This window comes from Triticum urartu, chromosome 6, assembly GCF_003073215.2.
Source record: "Triticum urartu cultivar G1812 chromosome 6, Tu2.1, whole genome shotgun sequence".
In the NCBI taxonomy this organism is placed as follows: Eukaryota; Viridiplantae; Streptophyta; class Magnoliopsida; order Poales; family Poaceae; genus Triticum; species Triticum urartu.
Window position 1 is genome coordinate 525,076,636 of NC_053027.1, and position 14,180 is coordinate 525,090,815.

The window sequence follows — 14,180 nt, forward strand, 5'->3', positions numbered from 1 at the left end:
CTTGAAGGTCCTGGTCTTGAGGCCTCTGAGGACCTCCGTGTTGGCGCATTTGGCTTGACCATTGCTCCTGGGGTGTGCCACCGAAGCGTAGCAGATCTGCATTTCAAGGTTAGCACAATATGTCTTGAAGAGATTGCTAGTGAACTGCGAGCCGTTGTCGGTGATGATGAGATTAGGGACCCTGAACCGGCTCACGAGACCCTTGATGAACTTGACCGCAGATCCGGCCGGGATGGTGCGGACAGCTTCTTACTCCGCCCATTTGGTGAACTTGTTGATGGCGACGTACAGGTAGCGATATCCCCCAAGCACTCGAGGGAACGGCCCTAAGATATCCAGCCCCCAGACTGCGAATGGCCATGAGAGCGGGATGGTCTGGAGGCCCTGAGCTGGCTGATGGATCTGCTTGGCATGGAATTGGCAGGCCTCGCATGACTTCACCAGCTCGGTTGCATCGTTGAGCGCCGTAGGCCAGTAGAACCCGCTGCGAAACGCCTTGACGACGAGTGGTGCCCACAGTCTCCGCCATGTATGTCAGACAGCAACTCGCTCCCCTGTTCCCTGGAGATGCATCGCAAGAAAACATCATTTGGCCGCTTCCTGTATAACTCACCGTCCTAGATGCAGTATGCCGTAGCCTGTCGGGCCACGCGCTCCACGTCCTCCTCTTTCTCCGGCAGTGTCCCTTGCGTCAGGTATTCCTTCAACTCTTTGGTCCAGCACCCCTCCTGAGGCTCGAGCGCCAGGAGTAGGTGCGCTCCCGAGGTCGGGCCGCAGGCCGGGGCTCCCAAGGTAGGTGGTTGGGGGAGCTCCTACTGAGGCGGCGCCGGCCCCAAAAGTGGAGGTGCTGCCGACGGCTTGAAGAGCCGCTCCTCAAAGACGCCTGGCTGCTCTTGAGGTTGTCACTTGGACGCCCTTTTGGTGGTGTCGTCGGCCTCCTTGTTGGTTCCACAGGGCACGTGCTGCAACTCTAGACCCAGGAAATGCTTTTCCATTTTGCGTACCTCCGCGAGGTATGCCTCCATGTGCTCGTCCTTCGGCTCCTATACCTTGTTGGAGAAGTTGACGAGGAGCTGCGAGTCGCCCCTGATGGTGAGGCACTTCACCCCCAGGGCCACCGCAGCCTTGAGGCAAGCGATGAGGCCTTCGTACTCTGTGATGTTGTTGGAGACCTTCTCGCCTTGCTGAAAGCAGAGCTCCACGGCGTAATAGAGCTTGTCTTGAGTGGTCGAGATGAGCACTGCTCCATCCCCCGTGCCCTGGCGTGCGAACGCGCCATTGAAATACATGACCCGGCCATCTGGTGCTTCACTTCCTGGCGAGAGGGATCGGTCCTCGCCTTCTTCAAATCCCGGGGCGTCAGTCCATTCTATCACGAAGTTGGAGAGCGCGGCCCCCTTGATGACCCTAGTTGTGCTGAACTCCAGCTGGAATGCTTGCAGCTCAATGTTCCATTCGGTGACTCTTCCAGTAGTGTTGGGGCTCCTGAGTACCCTCTCCTGCGGGTAGGCCGAGACGACCTTGATTGGGTGACCTTGGAAATAGTGCCGTAGTTTACGTGAGGCCACCAAAAATGCGAGCAAGAGCTTTTGAGGCATGGGGTACCGTGCCCTTGTGTCCCGCAGTACTGTGCTGACGAAATACACTGGGTGCTCGATGAAGGCGGGAACGTCGACGGAGCCTGCGCCTGCTGGAAGTTGGGGCGTCTCCTGAGGTGATGAGACCCCAAGAGCCTGGTCGCCCACTGGGGCCTCTGCTGGCCCGCGAACGTCGCCTTGTTGGGCCTGGTCACTCGTTGCCTTTGCGGTGCCCTCTGGGTCCTGTATCGCCTTGGCTGGTGGTGCGGCACGGCGCGGTAGCCCCTTGTCCTAGCGCTCTTCCCAAACCGCCACTAGAGCTAGGCTAGCGGAGTAGGGAGTGGCGGCAAGGTAAAGCACCAAGGGCTCCAGAGGGCGAGGCACCACCATCACCGGAGGGCTGGTTAGGTATCTCTTGAGGTCTTGAAATGCTTGGTCAACCTCCGGGGTCCACTCGAACGGGCCCTTCTTCTTCATCAGCTTGAAGAATGGCAGGGCGCGCTCTCCCAGCTTGGAGATGAAGCGCCCCAGTGAGGTCACGCAGCCTGCAAGCTTCTGCATCTCCTTGAGAGTTTGTGGTGGGCTCATGTCTTCTATTGCCTTGACCTTCTCCGGGTTAGCCTCGATCCCCCTATGGGACACGAGGAAGCCCAGCAGCTTGCCAGAGGGGACACCGAACACGCACTTCTCTGGGTTGAACCGCAGGTCTACCTGGTGCAGGCTTGCAAAGGTCTCCTCTAGGTTCTGAATCAAAGTTCTTGCCTCCCGAGACTTTACCACAATGTCGTCAACATAGGCCTCAGCATTCCTCCCGAGCTGCTGACCTATGGCGATGTGCATTGATGACCCACAAGTATAGGGGATCTATCGTAGTCCTTTCGATAAGTAAGAGTGTCGAACCCAACAAGGAGCAGAAGGAAATGATAAGCGGTTTCCAACAAGGTATTCTCTACAAGTACTGAAATAAGTGGTAACAGATAGTTTTGTGATAAGATAATTTGTAACGAGCAACAAGTAACAAAAGTAAATAAGGTGCAGCAAGGTGGCCCAATCCTTTTTGTAGCAAAGGACAAGCCTGGACAAACTCTTATATGATGCAAAGCGCTCCCGAGGACACATGAGAATATCGTCAAGCTAGTTTTCATCACGCTCATATGATTCACGTTCGGTACTTTGATAATTTGGTATGTGGGTGGACCGGTGCTTGGGTGTTGTCCTTACTTGGACAAGCATCCCACTTATGATTAACCTCTATTGCAAGCATCCGCAAATACAACAAAAGTATTAAGGTAAACCTAACCATAGCATGAAACGTATGGATCCAAATCAGCCCCTTACGAAGCAACGCATAAACTAGGGTTTAAGCTTCTGTCACTCTAGCAACCCATCATCTACTTATTACTTCCCAATGCCTTCCTCTAGGCCCAAACAATGGTGAAGTGTCATGTAGTCGACGTTCACATAACACCACTAGAGGAGAAACAACATACATCTCATCAAAATATCGAACGAATACCAAATTCACATGACTACTAATAGCAAGATTTCTCCCATGTCCTCAGGAACGAAAGTAACTAATCACAAAGCATAAACATGTTCATAATCATAGGGGTATTAATGTGCATATAGGATCTGAACATATGATCTTCCACCAATTAAACCAACTAGCATCAACTACAAGGAGTAATTAATACTACTAGCAACCTACTAGCACCAATCCTAGACTTGGAGACAAGAACTGGATACAAGAGATGAACTAGGGTTTTGATATGAGATGGTGTGATGAAGATGTTGATGGAGATTGCCCTCTACCGATGAGAGGAACGTTGGTGATGACAATGTCGATGATTTCCCCCTCCGGGAGGGAAGTTCCCCCGGCAGAACAGCCCCGCCAGAACCCTAGATTGGTTCCGCCAAGGTTCCGCCTCGTGGCGGCGGAGTTTCGTCCGAGAAGATGGCTTATGATTTTTCTCCCATCGAAAGAGTCCATATAGCAGAAGATGGTCACCGGAGGGCCACCAGGGGGCCCATGAGGTAGGGGGCATGCCCAGGGGGTAGGGCGCGCCCCACCCTCATGGGCAGGGTGTGGCCCCCCTGGTGAAGTTCTTGCACTCAATGTTTTTTATATATTTAGAAAACATCATCTGTGAAGTTTCAGGACTTTTGAAGCTGTGCAGAATAGGTCTCTAATATTTTTGAGAAGTCCTTAATGAACCTCCTATAAAAGCCGACATGACCAAGGAAACTTCTTATACCTTTGATGTCCTTGGGACATGGCATCTTTTCAATAGCGTCAACCTTGGCTTTATCAACTTCAATACCTCTTTCAGAAACTTTATGCCCCAAGACAATACCTTCATTAACCATAAAGTGGCACTTTTCCCAATTCAAGATAAGATTAGTTTGTTCACATCTCTGCAAAACTTGATCAAGGTTGCTCAAGCAATCATCAAAAGAAGATCCATAGACAGAAAAGTCATCCATGAAAACCTCACAAATCTTTTCACAAAAGTCAGAGAATATAGCCATCATGCATCTTTGAAAGGTGGCAGGAGCATTGCATAAACCAAAAGGCATACGTCTATAAGCAAAAGTACCAAAAGGGCATGTAAAAGTAGTCTTTGATTGATCTTTGGCTGACACAGGTATTTGAGAGAAACCAGAATAACCATCTAGAAAGCAAAAATGTGTATGTTTGGATAATCTTTCTAGCATTTGATCGATAAAAGGTAAGGGGTAATGATCCTTTTTAGTAGCCTTATTTAACTTGCGGAAATCAATTACCATCCCATAACAGTAATAATTCTTTGAGGAATCAATTCATCTTTATTATTAGGAACAACAGTAATACCTCCCTTCTTAGGGACACAATGGACAGGACTTACCCACTTACTATCAGCAACGGGATAAATTATACCTGCCTCAAGGAGCTTTAGTATCTCCTTTCTTACCTCTTCTTTCATTTTAGGATTCAGACGGCGTTGATGATCACGAACTGGTTTAGCATCTTCTTCCAAATTAATTTTATGTTGACATAGAGTGGGACTAATGCCCTTAAGATCATCAAGAGTATACCCAATAGCAGCACGGTGCTTCTTCAGAGTTTTCGATAATCTCTCTTCCTCATGCTCTGAAAGGTTAGCACCAATAATAACATGATATATCTTTTTCTCATCAAGATAAGCATATTTAAGAGTATCAGGTAACTGCTTAAGCTCAAACACGGGGTCACCCTTGGGTGGAGGAGGATCTCCTAGGATTTCAACATGTAAATTGTGTTTCAGAATAGGTTCCTGTTTAAAGAATACTTCATCTAATTCCCTTCTTTCATTCATAAACATATCATTTTCATGGTCTAGCAAATATTGTTCTAAAGGATCACTAGGAGGTATGGCAATAGAAGCAAGACCAATAATTTCATCTTTACTAGGTAATTCTTCTTCGCAGTGTTGTCTACTAAATTTAGAAAAATTAAATTCATGAGTCATATCATCTAAACCGATAGTAACAACATCTCTTTTGTAATCTATGGTAGCATTAACAGTATTTAAGAAGGGTCTACCAAATATAATGGGACAAAAGCTATCTTGTGGGGAACCAAGAACAAGAAAATCAGCACGATATTTAGTTTTCCCACACAAGACTTCAATATCTCTAACAATTCCCATTGGTAAAATAGTATCTCTATTAGCAAGTTTAATTGTGACATCAATATCTTCTAACTCAACAGGTGCAATGTCATGCATAATTTCTTTGTATAAGTCAATAGGTATTGCACTAGCACTAGCACCCATATCACATAAGCCATGATAACAATGATCTCCTATTTTAACAGAAATAACAGGCATACCTATCACAGGTCTAGGTTTATCTGTATCACGAGGTTTAGCAATTCTAGCAGTTTCATCAGAGAAATAAATAACATGCCCATCAATATTATCAGACAAGCGATCTTTAATGATAGCAATATTAGGCTCAATTTTAACTTTCTCATGAGGTGTATATGTTTTAATATTGCTTTTACGAACCACAGTTGAAGCTTTAGCATGATCCTTTATCCTAACAGAGAAAGGTGGTTTCTCAACATAAGAAGTAGGAACAATAGGATCATTATAAGTAATAGTCTTTTCTTCAACTTTAATAGGTGCAGCTACTTGTACTTCTATGGTAGGATGATATTTAAACCACTTCTCCTTGGGGAGATCAACATAAGCAGCAAAAGATTCACAGAAAGAAGCTACTATCTCAGAGTCAAGTCCATATTTAGTGCTAAATTTACGGAAAATATTGGTATCCATAAAAGATTTAACACAATCAAAACTAGGTGTCATACCTGACTCCTTACCATTGTCAAGGTCCCAATCTTCGAAGTTGCGTTTAATTCTTTCCAATAAATCCCATTTGAATTCAATAGTCTTCATCATAAAAGAGCCAGCACAAGAAGTATCAAGCATGGTGCGATTGTTATCAGAAAGCCGAGCATAAAATTTTTGAATAATCATTTCTCTTGAGAGCTCATGATTGGGGCATGAATATAACATTGATTTAAGCCTCCCCCAAGCTTGAGTGATGCTTTCTCCTTTGCGAGGCCAAAAATTATATATATAATTGCGATCACGATGAACAAGATGCATAGGATAAAACTTTTGATGAAATTCCAATTTCAATCGTTTGTAATTCCAAGACTCCATATCATCACATAGCCTATACCATGTCGATGCATCTCCCCTCAAAGATAAAGGGAAGACCTTCTTCTTAATAACATCTCCGGGTACACCTGCAAGCTTAAATAATCCACAAACTTCATCCACATATATTAGATGCTCATCAGGATGTTTTGTTCCATCTCCCAAAAAAGGATTAGCTAGCAGTTTTTCTACCATACCCAAAGGAATTTCAAAGCAAGCATTTTCATTTTCAGTAGGTTCAGTACGTTGAGGAGCAACTCTTTGCTCTACTGGTCGGGTGAAGATACCCCGAACAAGCCCCTCAGAGGATTACTTTCCATAGTAACAAGTGACAGTAAATTTCAGCACACTATATATAAATTTTTCCTTACCAAATTCCACCTACCAAAGGCGCTTCACTCCCTGGCAACGGCGCCAGAAAAGAGTCTTGATGACCCACAAGTATAGGGGATCTATCTAGTCCTTTCGATAAGTAAGAGTGTCTAACCCAACGAGGAGCAGAAGGAAATGATAAGCGGTTTCCAGCAAGGTATTCTCAGCAAGTACTGAAATAAGTGGTAACAGATAGTTTTGTGATAAGATAATTTGTAACGAGCAAAAAGTAACAAAAGTAAATAAGGTGCAACAAGGTGGCCCAATCCTTTTTGTAGCAAAATACAAGCCTGGACAAACTCTTATATGATGTAAAGCGCTCCCGAGGACACATGGGAATATCGTCAAGCTAGTTTTCATCACGCTCATATGATTCGCGTTCGGTACTTTGATAATTTGGTATGTGGGTGGACCGGTGCTTAGGTGCTGTCCTTACTTGGACAAGCATCCCACTTATGATTAACCTCTATTGCAAGCATCCGCAAATACAACAAAAGTATTAAGGTAAACCTAACCATAGCATGAAACGTATGGATCCAAATCAGCCCCTTACGAAGCAACGCATAAACTAGGGTTTAAGCTTCTGTCACTCTAGCAACCCATCATCTACTTATTACTTCCCAATGCCTTCCTCTAGGCCCAAACAATGGTGAAGTGTCATGTAGTCGACGTTCACATAACACCACTAGAGGAGAGACAACATACATCTCATCAAAATATCGAACGAATACCAAATTCACATGACTACTAATAGCAAGATTTGTCACATGTCCTCGGGAACAAAAGTAACTACTCACAAAGCATAAACATGTTCATAATCAGAGGGGTATTAATGTGCATATAGGATCTGAACATATGATCTTCCACCAATTAAACCAACTAGCATCAACTACAAGGAGTAATTAATACTACTAGCAACCTACTAGCACCAATCCTGGACTTGGAGACAAGAATTGGATACAAGAGATGAACTAGGGTTTTGATATGAGATGGTGTGATGAAGATGTTGATGGAGATTGCCCTCTACCGATGAGAGGAACGTTGGTGATGACGATGGCGATGATTTCCCCCTTCGGGAGGGAAGTTTCCCCGGCAAAACAGCCCCGCCAGAACCCTAGATTGGTTCCGCCAAGGTTCCGCCTTGTGGCGGCGGAGTTTCGTCCGAGAAGATGGCTTATGTTTTCTCCCATCGAAAGAGTCCATATAGCAGAAGATGGTCACCGGAGGGCCACAGGGGGCCCACGAGGTAGGGGGCGCGCCCAGGGGGTAGGGCGCGCCCCCCACCCTCGTTGGCAGGGTGTGGCCCCCATGGTGAAGTTCTTGCGCTCAATGTTTTTTATATATTTGGAAAACATCATCCGTGAAGTTTCAGGACTTTTGAAGCTGTGCAGAATAGGTCTCTAATATTTGCTCCTTTTCCAGCCAGAATCCCAGCTACCGGCATTCTCCCTCTTTATGTAAACCTTGTAAAATAAGAGAGAATAGGCATAAGTATTGTGACATAATGTGTAATAACAGCCCATAATGCAATAAATATTGATATAAAAGCATGATGCAAAATGGACGTATCATGCATCAGCCGCTGAAAGGTCACACCTGCGTTGCGCAGCCAAAACAGCATGCAAGTGTAGAAGTATACCCCACACTGGGTCAGGAAGGCCATCTTCTCCACATCCTCCACTGCCATCTTGATCTGGTGATAGCCTGAAAACGCGTCCAGGAAACACAGCAGGTCACATTCGGCGGTGGAGTCAACAATCTGGTCGATGCGCCGGAGCGGGAACGGGTCCCAGGGACAGGCCTTGTTAAGGTTGGTGAAGTCAACACACATGCGCTCCTTCCCGCCTTTCTTTGGAAGGACAATGGGGTTCGTCAGCCACTCGGGGTACCGAACCTCGTGAATGACACATGTTGCCTCCAGCTTGCGGGTTTCCTGGACGATGAAGGACTGCTTCTCTATGGACTGGCGCCGCGCCTTCATCTTCACAGGGTGCACATTGGGGCACACCCTCAAGTGATGCTCGATCACCCCTCTGGGGACCCCTACTAGCTGCTTGGGTTCCCAGGCGAATACATCCTTGTTCGCGCGCAGGAACCTCACCAATGCTTTCTCTTGACCTGGGCCGAGGTTGGCGCCTATGGTGAAGGCGGCTCCTGAGGACCCATCTTCCTCGATCGGCACCTGCTTGGTTCTGGCCCGATCTTGGGTGAACAACTGCTTCTTCTTTGCTAGCGCGGCCTCCTTAACTCCCGGGACGGCCTCGTCGGCCGGTGATACGTCTCCGTCGTATCTACTTTTCCAAACACTTTTGCCCTTGTTTTGGATTCTAACTTGCATGATTTGAACGGAACTAACACGGACTGACGCTGTTTTCAGCAGAATTACCATGGTGTTATTTATGTGCATAAACAAAAGTTCTCAGAATGACCTGAAACTTCACGGAATAACTTTTCAGAAATAATAAAAAATCCTTGCAAAAGATAAAGTCCAGGGGGCCCACCACCTGTCCACGAGGGTGGGGGGCGTGCCTGCCCCCCTCGTGGGCCCCATGGAGCTCCTCCGACCTCAACTCCAACTCTATATATTTGGTTTCTGGAGAAAAAAATCAGAGAGAAGAATTCATCGCGCTTTACGATACAAAGCCACCGCCAAGCCCTAAAACTTCTCAGGAGGGCTAATCAGGAGTCCGTTCGGGGCTCCGGAGAGGGGAATCTGTCGCCATCGTCATCATCAACCATCCTCCATCACCAATTTCATGATGCTCACCGTCGTGTGTGAGTAATTTCATCGTAGGCTTGCTAGACGGTGATGGGTTGGATGGGATCTATCATGTAATCAAGTTAGTTTTGTTAGGGTTTGATCCCTAGTATCCACTATGTTCTAAGATTGATGTTGCTATGGCTTTGCTATGCTTAATGCTTGTCACTAGGGCCCGAGTGCCATGATTTCAGATCTGAACCTATTATGTTTTCATCAATATATGAGAGTTCTTGATAATATCTTGCAAGTCTATAGTCACCTATTATGTGTTATGATCCGTTAACCCCGAAGTGACAATAATCGGGATACTTACCGGTGATAACCGTAGTTTGAGGAGTTCATGTATTCACTATGTGTTAATGCTTTGTTCCGGTACTCTATTAAAATGAGGCCTTAATATCCCTTAGTTTCCGTAAGGACCCTGCTATCACGGGAGGGTAGGACAAAAGATGCCATGCAAGTTCTTTTCCATAAGCACGTATGACTATATTCGGAATACATGCCTACATTACATTGATGAACTGGAGCTAGTTCTGTGTCACCCTAGGTTATGATTGTTACATGATGAACCGCATCCGGCATAATACTCCATCACCGATCCATTGCCTACGAGCTTTTCATATATTGTTCTTCGCTTATTTACTTTTTTGTTGCTATTGCTATCATCACTACAAAATATCAAAAACATTACTTTTGCTATCATTACCTTTTACTATCGTTACCACTACTATCATATTACTTTGCTACTAAACACTTTTCTGCAGATATTAAGTTTCCAGGTGTGGTTGAATTGACAACTCAGCTGCTAATACTTGAGAATATTCTTTGTCTCCCCTTGTGTCGAATCAATAAATTTGGGTTGATTACTCTACCCTCGAAAACTGTTGCGATCCCCTATACTTGTGGGTTATCAAGACTATTTTCTGGCGCCGTTGCCGGGGAGCATAGCTCTATTCTTTGAGTCACTTGGGATTTATATTTGCTTATCATTATGAAGAACTTGAAAGATCCAAGAACTAAGATTTATCCCTCAACTACGAGGGGGGGTAAGGAACTGCCATCTAGCTCTGCACTTGATTTACCTTCTATTTTGAGTAAGCTTGCGACACCTAAACTTGCTTCTACTATTCGTTCTGATATGTCGCATGTTATTGATGATGCCACTTCTGCTATACATGATACTTATGATGAAACTACTTCTATGCTTGATACTATTGTGCCACTTGGTGAATTTCTTGATGAACAACTTGCTAGGGCTAGAGAGAATGAAAATTTTGAATCTGATAATATTGATGAAAGTGATGATGAAGACTCACCTGTTATTCCTGAGGGTTATGTTTTTGATAAAGAAGCTTCTTTAGCTATTTTTAGCTTGCAAAGATAGATACGAACTCAAGAGGTTATTAGCTAAATGGAAGCAGCAATCTCTTAATGCTAGAATGAAACCTGACCCTGCTTTTGCTACTTCACCTATCTTTGTTACTGATAAGGATTATGAATTCTCTATTGATCCTGATATAATTACTTTGGTTGAATCTGATCCTTTTCATGGCTATGATTCTGAAACTGTTGTGGCACATCTTACTAAATTAAATGATATAGCCACCCTGTTCACTACTGATGAGAGAACTCGTTACTTTTATATCCTTAAAATATTTCCGTTCTCATTAAAGGGTGATGCTAAGATATGGTTTAATTCTCTTAATCCTGGTTGTGTGCATAGTCCCCAGGATATGATTTATTACTTCTTTGCTAAATATTTCCCTGCTCATAAGAAACAAGCTGCTTTAAGGGATATATATAATTTTGTGCAAATTGAAGAAGAGAGTCTCCCACAAGCTTGGGGGAGGCTTCTCAAGTTACTTAATGCTTTGCCTGATCATCCTCTTAAGAAAAATGAAATACTTGATATCTTTTATAATGGACTAACCGATGCTTCCAGAGATTACCTGGATAGTTGTGATGGTTCTGTTTTCAGGGAAAGAACACCAGATGAAGCTGAAATTCTATTGAATAATATTTTGACAAATGAAAATAATTGGACACTTCCTGAGCCAGCTCCGGAGCCAATTCCTGAGCCTATTCCTAAACCAACTCCGAAGAAGAGGGGTATTCTATTTCTCAGTCCTGAAGATATGCAAGAGGCAAAGAAATCTATGAAAAAAGGTATTAAAGCTGAAGATGTTAAGAATTTACCTCCTATTGAAGAAATACATGGTCTTAATTTGCCGCCTGTTGAAGAAACATATGATCTTAATCTTTTACCTATTGAAGAAACTCATGGTCTTGATAACCCGACACAGGTAGTAAAGGTAAATTCTCTCTATAGATATGATAAAGTTGAAATCCCATTTACTAAGTTTTCTAGCCCATGCTTAGATGAGTTTGATAAATTTATGGTTAAGCAAGAAGATTTTAATGCTTATTTTGGTAGACAATTGAAATACAATTCAAATATGCTTGAACACTTGGGTGATTATATGGCTAATGTCAAGTGTGAACTTAAACTTATTAGTAAACATGCTTTTATGGTTACCACTCAAGTAGAACAAGTACTTAAAGCTCAAAATGATTTGCTCAATGAATTGAATAGTAAGAATAATGATAATGCTGTTAGAGTTATGACTAGAGGTGGTAGAATGACTCAGGAACCTTTGTATCCTGAAGGCCACCCTAAGAGAATTGAGCAAGATTCTCAGAGAAATAATGTGGATGCACCTAGTCCTTCTAAAAGGAAGAAAAATAAAAATGATAGGACTTTGCATGCTTCTAGTGATCCTATTGTTGAAACACCTGAGAATCCAAATGACATCTCTATTTCTGATGCTGAAACACAATCTGGTAATGAACCTGAATCTAGTGACAATGTTAATGATAATGTTCATGATGATGCTCAACCTAGTAATGATAATGATATAGAAATTGAACCAGCTGTTGATCTTGATAACCCACAATAAAAGAATCAACGTTATGATAAGAAAGACTTTGTTGCTAGGAAATAGGTAAAGAAAGAGAACCATGGGTTCAGAAACCCATGCCTTTTCCTCCCAAACCATCCAAGAAAAAGGATGATGAGAATTTTGAGCGCTTTGCTAAAATGATTAGACCTATCTTTTTGTGTATGTGATTAACTGATATGCTCAAAATGAATCCTTATGCTAAGTATATGAAAGATATTGTTACAAATAAAAGAAAGATACTCGAAGCTGAAATTTCCACTGATACGTCTCCAACGTATCTATAATTTTTGATTGTTCCATGCTATTATATTATCAACCTTGGATGTTTTATATGCATTTATATGCTATTTTATATGATTTGGGGGACTAACCTATTAACCTAGAGCCCAGTGTCAGTTTCTACTTTTACCTTGTTTTAGAATATCGCGGAAAAGGAAAACCAAACGGAGTCCAATTGACCTGAAACTTCACGGAACTTATTTTTGGACCAGAAGAAACCCGGGAGACTTGGAGTCCACGTAAGGGAAGCTTTGAGGATGCCACGAGGTAGGGGCACGCCCACCCCCTCTAGGCGTGCCCTCCACCCTCGTGGGCCCCTCGTGGGCCCCTGACGTACTTCTTCCGCCTATATATCTCCATATACCCGGAAAAACACCCGGGAGCACAATAGATCGGGAGTTCCACCGCCAGAAGCCTCCGTAGCCACCAAAAACCAATCTAGACCCGTTCTGGCACCCTGCTGGAGGGGGCAATCCCTCTCCGGTGGCCATCTTCATCATCCCGGTGCTCTCCATGACGAGGAGGGAGTTGTTCTCCCTCGGGGCTGAGGGTATGTACCAGTAGCTATGTGTTTGATCTCTCTCTCTCTCGTGTTCTTGATTTGGCATGATCTTGATGTATCGCGAGCTTTGCTATTATAGTTGGATCTTATGTTTCTCTTCCCCCTCTACTCTCTTGTAATGGGTCGAGTTTCCCCTTTGAAGTAATCTTATTGGATTGAGTCTTTAAATATTTGAGAACACTTGATGTATGTCTTGCCGTGCGTATCTATGGTGACAATGGGATACCATGTGATTCACTTGATGTATGTTATGGTGATCAACTTGCGGGTTCCGCCCATGAACCTATGCATAGGGGTTGGCACACGTTTTCGTCGTGATTCTCCGGTAGAAACTTTGGGGCACTCTTTGAGGTTCTATGTGTTGGCTGAATAGATGAATCTGAGATTGTGTGATGCATATCGTATAATCATACCCACGGATACTTGAGGTGACATTGGAGTATCTAGGTGACATTAGGGTTTTGGTTGATTTGTGTCTTAAGGTGTTATTCTAGTACAAACTCTAGGGCTGTTTGTGAAACTTATAGGAATAGCCCAACGGATTGATTGGAAAGAATAACTTTGAGGTGGTTTCGTACCCTACCATAATCTCTTCGTTTGTTCTCCGCTATTAGTGACTTTGGAGTGACTCTTCGCTGCATGTTGAGGGATAGTTATGTGATCCAATTATGTTAGTATTGTTGAGGGAACTTGCACTAGCAAAAGTATGAACCCTAGGCCTTATTTCCACGCATTGCAATACTGTTTACGCTCACTTTTATCATTAGTTACCTTGCTGTTTTTATAATTTAAGATTACAAAAACCTTTATCTACCATCCATATACCACTTGTATCACCATCTCTTTGCCGAACTAGTGCACCTATACAATTTAACATTGTATTGGGTGTGTTGGGGACACAAGAGACACTTTGTTATTTGGTTGCAGGGTTGCTTGAGAGAGACCATCTTCATCCTACGCCTCCTACGGATTGATAAACCT

The 14,180-nt window shown here is 43.9% G+C and overlaps 1 pseudogene; it reads right to left on the reverse strand.

Annotated features, from left to right (window-relative positions):
• The window catches only part of LOC125516903, a 9,299-nt pseudogene extending 7,701 nt beyond the window's left edge, over positions 1–1,598 (reverse strand).
• Positions 1,599–14,180: the final 12,582 nt, after the last annotated feature.